The 10,000-nt window shown below is 40.9% G+C and overlaps 1 pseudogene; it reads left to right on the forward strand.

Annotated features, from left to right (window-relative positions):
- Window positions 1–1,443: 1,443 nt before the first annotated feature.
- LOC137633922 (cilia- and flagella-associated protein 251-like) lies at window positions 1,444–4,587 on the forward strand (annotated as a pseudogene).
- Window positions 4,588–10,000: the final 5,413 nt, after the last annotated feature.

Here is a 10,000-nt window from a genome sequence, read left to right on the forward strand (position 1 = left end):
ACAACATTGATAACTTGTCCAGGGAGGATAGAATCATTATAACTCTAGGGTTTTTACTCCCCTGGTTTGAACATAACTTTCTACAAGCTTATAAAAAAATTATTTAATCATACATAAATATTACTAACTCAGGTACTCTATGGCTTTACTTGAAGTATATTTTCTACAGATATGAAAGAAGTATATTTGTGTTATTTTTCTAGATGTTATTTTTTCGGTGGCTACATTGATATACAAGTTGATTTGGACCTGTCACAAGCCAATTTCTATCTTAAAATCATCTAAGTTATTAAGATCAAGTTACTCGGGAGAATAACATTTAAAACGAAAGAAACCTAAATTCAAATTGAAAATAACTAAAAGAAACATAGAACAAAAAGTCAAGAGAAATTGAAATAAAATAGGATTATGAAACTCATTTACAAAAGAATATAAGCAATAAATGATAAAAAAAAAAGTATTATTTTATCCACAATATCTCAGTCCCTAAAAAAAATGAGAGACAAAAACAAAAAACAAAACAATAAGAAAAACAAAAGCTAAAAGAAAAAACAAACAATAGACAAAAAACAAAATAAGAAAAACAAAACGAACAATAAGAAAAACAAAACAAAAAAGAAAAACAACAAAAAAGAAAATAAAAACTAAAAACAAAAACAAGAAAATAAAAAAGGAAAACAACAAAAAGAAAAAGAAATAAAAAACAACAATAATAAAAAATTAAAAAAAATTAAAAATAACATTAAGAAAAACAAAAACTACAAAAAAGAAAAGAAGAAAGATAAACAAGAAAAAAAAGAAAAACACAAAAAGAAAATAAAATCAGAAAATAAAACAACAGAAAAAAAAAATCAGCACAAAAAGAAAAACAAGAAAACAAGGAAAAACAACAAGATAAAGAAAAAACAACAATAAGAAAAGCTCCAAAACCCCACAACCCAACGAGTAACGAAGGCATCGGGTCGAAATGAGAAATAAATGACGACTAATGATGGAAACCACAATGAATGAGAGGAGGAGGGGGAAGGGGAGAGAGGGGGAGGGGGAGGGGGGAGGGAGGGGGAAGGGGGGGGAGAGAAGATTGGAGGATAGGAAGTCGTAAGTCAAGAAGGAGCGAATAAGGAAGATGGGGGAAAAGAGAAGGAATAGAGAGAGGAAGAATGATGGAAAGAGGAAAGAGGAGGAGTGGAAGGAAGATGGGAAAGGGAAGGAATAGGAGGAGAAGGAGAATGATGGAAAGAGGAAGAGGAGGAGTGGGAAGGAAGATGGGAAAGGGAAGGAATAGGAGGAGAAGGAAGAATGATGGGAAAAGAGGAAGAGGAGGAGTGGAAGGAAGATGGGAAAGGGAAGGAATAGGAGGAGAAGGAAGAATGATGGGAAGAGAAGAAAAAGGAGAGTGGAAGGAAGATGGGAAATAGAGAAGGAATAGGAGGAGAGGGAAGAATGGTGGGAAGAGAACGGGGAAGAGGAGTGGAAGATGGGGAAAAGAGAAGGAATAGGGGGAGACGGAAGAATGATGGAAAAGATAATGGAAGAGGAAGAGTGGAGATGGGGAAAAGAGAAGGATAGGAGGAGAGGGAAGATGATGGGAAAGAGGTAGAGCAGAGTGGAAGGAAGATGGGAAAAAGAGAAGGAATAGGAGGAGAGGGAAGAATGATGGAAAGAGGAAGAGGAGGAGTGGAGGAAGATGGGAAAGGGAAGGAATAGGAGGAGAGGAAGAATGATGGGAAAGAGGAAGAGCAGGAGTGGAAGGAAGATGGGAAAAAGAGAAGGAATAGGAGGAGAGGGAAGAATGATGGGAAAGAGGATGAAGAGGAGTGGAAGGAAGATGGGGAAAAGAGAAGGAATAGGAGGAGAGGGAAGAATGATGGGAAAGAGGATGAAGAGGAGTGGAAGGAAGATGGGAAAAGAGAAGGAATAGGAGAGAGGAAGAATGATGGGAGAGGATGAAGAGAGTGGAAGGAAGATGGGGAAAAGAGAAGGAATAGGAGGAGAGGGAAGAAGGATGGGAAAGAGAACGAAGAAGAGGAGGAATGGAAGGATGATGGGAAAAGAGAAGGAATAGGAGGAGAAGGAAGAATGATGGGAAAGAGGAAGAGGAGGAGTGGTAGGAAGATGGGGAAAAGAGAAGGAATAGGAGAGAGGGAAGAAGGATGGGAAAGAGGAAGAGGAGGAGTGGAAGGAAGATGGGGAAAAGAGAAGGAATAGGAGGAGAGGGAAGAAGGATGGGAAAGAGAACGAGAAGAGGAGGAATGGAAGAAGATGGGAAAAAGAGAAGGAATAGGAGGAGAGGGAAGAAGGATGGGAAAGAGAACGAAGAAGAGGAGGAATGGAAGGATGATGGGGAAAAGAGAAGGAATAGGAGGAGAAGGAAGATGATGGGAAAGAGGAAGAGGAGGAGTGGAAGGAAGATGGGGAAAAGAGAAGAATAGGAGGAGAGGGAAGAAGGATGGGAAAGAGGAAGAGGAGGAGTGGAAGGAAGATGGGGAAAAGAGAAGGAATAGGAGGAGAGGAAGAAGGATGGGAAAGAGAACGAAGAAGAGGAGGAATGGAAGGAAGATGGAAAAGAGAAGGAATAGGAGGAGAGGGAAGAAGGATGGGAAAGAGAACGAAGAAGAGGAGGAATGGAAGGATGATGGGAAAGAGAAGGAATAGAGGAGAAGGAAGAATGATGGGAAAGAGGAAGAGGAGGAGTGGAAGGAAGATGGGGAAAAGAGAAGGAATAGGAGAGAGGGAAGAAGGATGGGAAAGAGGAAGAGGAGGAGTGAAGGAAGATGGGAAAAGAGAAGGAATAGGAGGAGAGGGAAGAAGGATGGGAAAGAGAACGAAGAAGAGGAGGAATGGAAGGAGATGGGAAAAGAGAAGGAATAGGAGGAGAGGGAAGAAGGATGGGAAAGAGAAACGAAGAAGAGGAGGAATGGAAGGAAGATGGGAAAAAGAGAAGGAATAGGAGGAGAGGGAAGAAGGATGGGAAGAGAACGAAGAAGAGGAGGAATGGAAGGATGATGGGGAAAAGAGAAGGAATAGGAGGAGAAGGAAGAATGATGGGAAGAGGAAGAGGAGGAGTGGAAGGAAGATGGGGGAAAAGAGAAGGAATAGGAGGAGAGGGAAGAAGGATGGGAAGAGAACGAAGAAGAGGAGGAATGGAAGGAAGATGGGAAAAAGAGAAGGAATAGGAGGAGAGGGAAGAAGGATGGGAAGAGAACGAAGAAGAGGAGGAATGGAAGGATGATGGGGAAAGAGAAGGAATAGGAGGAGAAGGAAGAATGATGGGAAAGAGGAAGAGGAGGAGTGGAAGGAAGATGGGAAAGAGAAGGAATAGGAGGAGAGGGATGAAGGATGGGAAAGAGGAAGAGGAGGAGTGGAAGGAAGATGGGGAAAAGAGAAGGAATAGGAGGAGAGGGAAGAAGGATGGGAAAGAGAACGAAGAAGAGGAGGAATGGAAGGAAGATGGGAAAAAGAGAAGGAATAGGAGGAGAGGGAAGAAGGATGGGAAAGAGAACGAAGAGAGGAGGAATGGAAGGATGATGGGGAAAGAGAAGGAATAGGAGGAGAAGGAAGAATGATGGGAAGAGGAAGAGGAGGAGTGGAAGGAAGATGGGGAAAAGAGAAGGAATAGGAGGAGAGGGAGAAGGATGGGAAAGAGAACGAGAAGAGGAGGAATGGAAGGATGATGGGGAAAGAGAAGGAATAGGAGGAGAAGGAAGAATGATGGAAAGAGGAGAGGAGGAGTGGAAGGAAGATGGGAAAAAGAGAAGGAATAGGAGGAGAGGGAAGAAGGATGGGAAGAGAACGAAGAAGAGGAGGAATGGAAGGATGATGGGGAAAGAGAAGGAATAGGAGGAGAAGGAAGAATGATGGGAAAGAGGAAGAGGAGGAGTGGAAGGAAGATGGGAAAAAGAGAAGGAATAGGAGGAGAGGGAGAAGGATGGGAAAGAGGAAGAGGAGGAGTGGAAGGAAGATGGGAAAAAGAGAAGGAATAGGAGGAGAGGGAAGAAGGATGGGAAAGAGAAAGAGGAGGAGTGGAAGGAAGATGGGAAAAAGAGAAGGAATAGGAGGAGAGGGAAGAAGGATGGGAAAGAGAACGAAGAAGAGGAGGAATGGAAGGAAGATGGGAAAAAGAGAAGGAATAGGAGGAGAGGGAAGAAGGATGGGAAAGAGAACGAAGAAGAGGAGGAATGGAAGGATGATGGGGAAAAGAGAAGGAATAGGAGGAGAAGGAAGAATGATGGGAAAGAGGAAGAGGAGGAGTGGAAGGAAGATGGGGAAAAGAGAAGGAATAGGAGGAGAGGGAAGAAGGATGGGAAAGAGAACGAAGAAGAGGAGGAATGGAAGGATGATGGGGAAAAGAGAAGGAATAGGAGGAGAAGGAAGAATGATGGGAAAGAGGAAGAGGAGGAGTGGAAGGAAGATGGGAAAAAGAGAAGGAATAGGAGGAGAGGGAAGAAGGATGGGAAAGAGAACGAAGAAGAGGAGGAATGGAAGGATGATGGGGAAAAGAGAAGGAATAGGAGGAGAAGGAAGAATGATGGGACAGAGGAAGAAAAAGGGGAGTGGAAGGAAGACGGAGGAAAAGATAAGGAATGAGAGGAGACGGAAGAATGATGGAAAAGATAATGAGGAAGAGAAAGAGTGGAAGATGGGGAAAAGAGAAGGAATAGGAGGAGAGGGAAGAAGGATGGGAAGGAGAACGAAGAAGACGAGGAGTGGAAGGAAGATGGGGAAAAGAGAAGGAATAGGAGGAGAAGGAAGAATGATAGGGAGAAGGTGGGAGCGAAGAAGAAGGAAATAGGAGAAGAAAAATGGGAGAACCTAGAGTAATAGGATGAGAGGGAGGAATCATGAAAGGAAGATAGGGCAGACGAAGAAAAGGATGGGAGGAGAGGGAAGAATGATGGGGCAAAGATGGGAGATAGGGAGGAGGAAGAAGACAAAAGGAAAATGGGAGAAGGAAGAAGACAAAAGGAAAATGGGAGAAGGAAGAGGAATAGGAGAAGAGGGAAGAAGAGAAGAGGAAGGAAGATGGGAGAAGGAAGAGGAATAGGAGAAGAGAGAAGGAAGATGGGAGAAGGAAGAGAAATAGGAGAAGAGGGAAGAAGAGAAGAGGAAGGAAGATGGGAGAAGGAAGAGGAATAGGAGAAGAGAGAAGACGAAGGAATATGGAATAGGAGAAGAGGGAAGAACTAGAAGGAAGATGGGAGAAGCAAGAGGAAGAGAAGTTTGAGGAAGATGAGAAAATGAGGAAAAAGAGGAGAGCGAAATTTGGGAGAAAGATGGAAGAGGAGGAAGAGAGGGGAGAGTAGGAAAACAAGAAAGAGAAAAATACGGGAGGCCAACGGAGAATGAATGAAGAGGAGAGGAATAAAAAAAAAGACGGAAATCTGTCAAAAAACCGTTAAAAAACACTATCATTTTAATTAAATGGATGAAATTATTTTCTCCAAAAATTTCTAATATATATATATATATATATATATATATATATACATATATATATATATAGATATATATTTATATATATATATATATATATATATATTTATATATATATATATATATATATATATATATATATATATATAAAAGGATAAGTAAAGAGAGAGAGAGAGAGAGAGAGAGAGAGAGAGAGAGAGAGAGAGAGAGAGAGAGAGAGAGAGAGAAACTAACTTGTGTTTTTACTCACCAATACAGCTTTCTAGCAATGCCCAGCGCCTACCTGGAAAAGAAAGAAAAAGTTTACGTGAATTAGGAAAAACACTTAAACAACATTTAATCTAAATTAAATCTTAAAATATATGTTAAAACCATTGATCTAAAACTACAGAGCTTTATTAACAACAACAACAACAACAACAACAACAACAACAATTATTATTATTATTATTATTATTATTATTATTATTATTAGTATTATCATTTAGTGGTTCAATTCACTATTTGAATTATGACTATATTTCGCCTTTTCTGATTTGTGTATCGCAATGATCAGCAAAGCTGTACTAGTCAGGGACATCCATACTAGGTTGGTTTGCCGTGAGTAATCAGACAAGTCTCCCATCAGCACCAATCTGCAATGGTCACCGTGGTGATAAAAGTAGCCAAACCCCAGACATGAAAAAGGACATGTCTGAGGCCTTTGTTCTGCAGTGACCTAGAAACGGCTGCATTTGTTGTTGTTGTTGATGATGTTGTTGTTGTTGTTGTTTGTTGTATTTGTTGTTTTACTTACAAACACCTTTAAATAACTACGAAATTTTCTCGCTATAACTTATACTATTACATCTTCAAACAGAACAAAACTAAAATATTACCATAAACAAACCTTCAATTGCAAATCTAAAACATTTCTAAACTAGAGGGGCACTCAGTAGAGGGCAGACCTCCGCTGCAGCAGCTTATTTCTAGACCTTTTGCTCGACTCTGACCTTTGATCTTAACATGTATTAATAGGCGTGGATTTCCATACACTCGAATATGAACCAAGTTTGAAGTCTCTGTGATAACGATGTCCAAACTTATGCCTGATTACGTGAATTGGACATTTTGCTTGTCCATGACCTCGACCTTTGACTCTGGCCTTTAAAAATTTGATAATTTCCAGCTTTTTACATAACAGTTAATCCATGCAAGTTTCATTACTCTACTATTAAAATTGTGGCCTGGAAGCTATTCACAGACAATTCACAGACACAATTTGACCTTGGCCTTCCAAAATTTTCATCGTTTCCAGCATTTTACTTAACAAGTATCATTACTCAACGATTAAAATTGTGGTCAGGAAGCTGTTCACAAACAAACGCACACACAAACAGGCAATAAAAAAAAAAAAAAAAAAAAAAAAAAAAAAAAAAAAAAAAAAAAAAAAAAAAATTTTACTTAACAAGTATCATTACTCAACGCTTAAAACTGTGGTCAGGAGGCTGTTCGCAAACGAACACACAAACAAACAGGGGATAAAACATAACGTAAAAAAAAAAAAATAAAAAATAAAAAAAAAATAAAAAAAAACTGAAATGCTTGATTCAAGAAATAAAGTACATTCCAAGCACACAAAAAAACTTGAGAGGAAGTTTCCCCGTTAAGGGCTTTTTATTTGCTCGCACAATATTTCAGAAAGCCGCGTTTGTGCTTGCTTGCAGACAACTCTGTTCATCTGTGTGCCTTGGGCAAATCCAGTGCTAAAACTTTCCGTTTGCTTGCGCGAGATAATCCAGGGAATCCTGGAAATTCATTTTTTTGACTTCTGTGTTCAGACGCATATTTTCAAAGCTAGTGGTTTTTTTTAGGAGGAAGAGGGGACTGTTGAAAGGTTTAATGGTTTAAAGGCCGCTCATGAATGGCAGAGGCAAGGGACAGTGACATTGCCCTGCCGGACAATACCCTAGAAACTGACTAGCGTCCATGCCCCTCTCCACTCAAGCTAGGACCAAGGAGGCTCAGGCAATGGCTGCTGATGACTCAGCAGATAGAGCTATAGGCTCCTCTAACCCCAAAGGCCGCTCATGAATGGCAGAGGCGAGGGACAGTGATATTGCCCTATCAAGCAGGACAATGCCGTAGAGACTGACCAGCGCCCATGCCCCTCTCTACCCAAGCTAGGACCTACGACGGTCAGGCAATGACTGCTGATGACTCAGCAGATAGACCTATAGGCATCTGTTCAGACATATTTTCAAAGTAAGTGGCTTTTTTTAGGAGGAAGAGGGGACTGTTTGAAGGCTTAAAGGTTTAAAGGCCGCTCATGAATGGCTGAGGCGAGGGACAGTGACATTGCCCTCTCATGCAGGACAATGTCCTAGAAACTGGCCAGCACCCAAGCTAGGACCAAGGAGGGTCAGGCAATGGCTGCTGATGACTCAGTAGATAAGACATATAGGCTCCTCTAACCCGACCTTCTTAGCTCACAAGGATGGTGAGGTTGCAGCAACGAGTTTGGGAGGGACTCGAACCCTTAGTCTAGCGTTCGCCAGTCAGGGACGTTACCACATTGGCCACCACAACGGTACCTTTTTAATCTTATGTTTTCATTATTTTTTTTATTAGCTTTATAGGAAAATTATTCATATGATTATTCATTACCCAGTTTTTAGCTTTTATTTTTCTTTTACTGTTTTAGGCTAATTATCTGAGTCTTCAGAAAATTTCCAGCAATTTCTTTCTATTAATTTCATCAAAGATTTTTTTATCTAACTTTTCAACGCAAATTTTTTCTTTAATGTTTTCATATGATTTTCTAAATTGATTTTTTTTTTTAAGTTTTAATGAAAAATGGCTTATCAAATTTTCAAGTTTTTTTTCCTTTTGAAGAATTTTTTCAAGTTTCAAGGGACGAGTTTCACAGAATCGTTTTATCATCACTCAACTCATCAAATCATCAAATCAGGTCTCTCTCTCTCTCTCTCTCTCTCTCTCTCTCTCTCTCCTATTCCGTCATCTCAATCACCTCCCAACATCGCTTCTCATCTCTTTATTCATCACCGCCTCCCTCCTCATCATCATCATCATCATAATAATCCTCATCATCTCTTCACAGCCTCTTGCCCAACACCGCGCGCCTCGCATCTCTCCCTAGCGAGGCTCAAACCCGAGGCGCCCCCTCGGGATCCACCCTCCGAGGAACCACCGCCGAATGTTTGCATTGGATTATAAGCCCAAACAGATCCGGGAAGCGAGCAAAATACACGGAAGCTCAAAAGACCCCCCTACCCCCCTCTAATACCCCCCCCCCCCCCTACTTGCTGCTTCCACTGCTGCTACTTCTACTGATATTAAGCTTTTCCACACAGCCGGTGAAGTTCCAGCGGCAGCAGTTTGCTTTTCTCGTGTCCTTGTGTGCTTTGCCAACTGGTGCTTGACGCTGGAATAGGGAGGAGGTGGTGGTTCTGTTACGCTGGGTGGAAAAGCAAAAAAAGAGCTGCTGCTCAGGTCCGCCATATTTAAAAGAGGTATCGAATAACAACCAACGTCCGCCATATTTAAAAGAAAGGTATCAAATATAAACCAACGTCACCCATCTTTAAAATAAGCATCAAATAGCAACCAACGTCCGCCATATTTAAAAGAGGTATCGAATAGCAACCAACGTCCGCCATATTTAAAAGATGTATCGAATAGCAACCAACGTCCGCCATATTTAAAAGAGACATCGAATAGCAACCAACGTCCGCCATATTTAAAAGATGTATCGAATAGCAACCAACGTCCGCCATATTTAAAAGATGTATCGAATAGCAACCAACGTCCGCCATATTTAAAAGAGACATCGAATAGCAACCAACGTAAGCCATATTTAAAAGAGGTATCGAATAGCAACCAACGTCCGCCATATTTAAAAGAGACATCGAATAGCAACCAACGTCCGCCATATTTAAAAGAGACATCGAATAGCAACCAACGTCCGCCATATTTAAAAGAGACATCGAATAGCAACCAACGTCCGCCATATTTAAAAGAGGTATCGAATAGCAACCAACGTCCGCCATATTTAAAAGAGACATCGAATAGCAACCAACGTAAGCCATATTTAAAAGAGGTATCGAATAGCAACCAACGTCCGCCATATTTAAAAGAGACATCGAATAGCAACCAACGTCCGCCATATTTAAAAGAGACATCGAATAGCAACCAACGTCCGCCATATTTAAAAGAGACATCGAATAGCAACCAACGTCCGCCATATTTAAAAGAGACATCGAATAGCAACCAACGTCCGCCATATTTAAAAGATGTATCGAATAGCAACCAACGTCCGCCATATTTAAAAGAGACATCGAATAGCAACCAACGTAAGCCATATTTAAAAGAGGTATCGAATAGCAACCAACGTCCGCCATATTTAAAAGAGACATCGAATAGCAACCAACGTCCGCCATATTTAAAAGAGACATCGAATAGCAACCAACGTAAGCCATATTTAAAAGAGGTATCGAATAGCAACCAACGTCTGCCATATTTAAAAGAGACATCGAATAGCAACCAACGTCCGCCATATTTAAAAGAG

The sequence above is a fragment of the Palaemon carinicauda genome, chromosome 3 (assembly GCF_036898095.1).
Source record: "Palaemon carinicauda isolate YSFRI2023 chromosome 3, ASM3689809v2, whole genome shotgun sequence".
Lineage (NCBI taxonomy): Eukaryota > Metazoa > Arthropoda > Malacostraca > Decapoda > Palaemonidae > Palaemon > Palaemon carinicauda.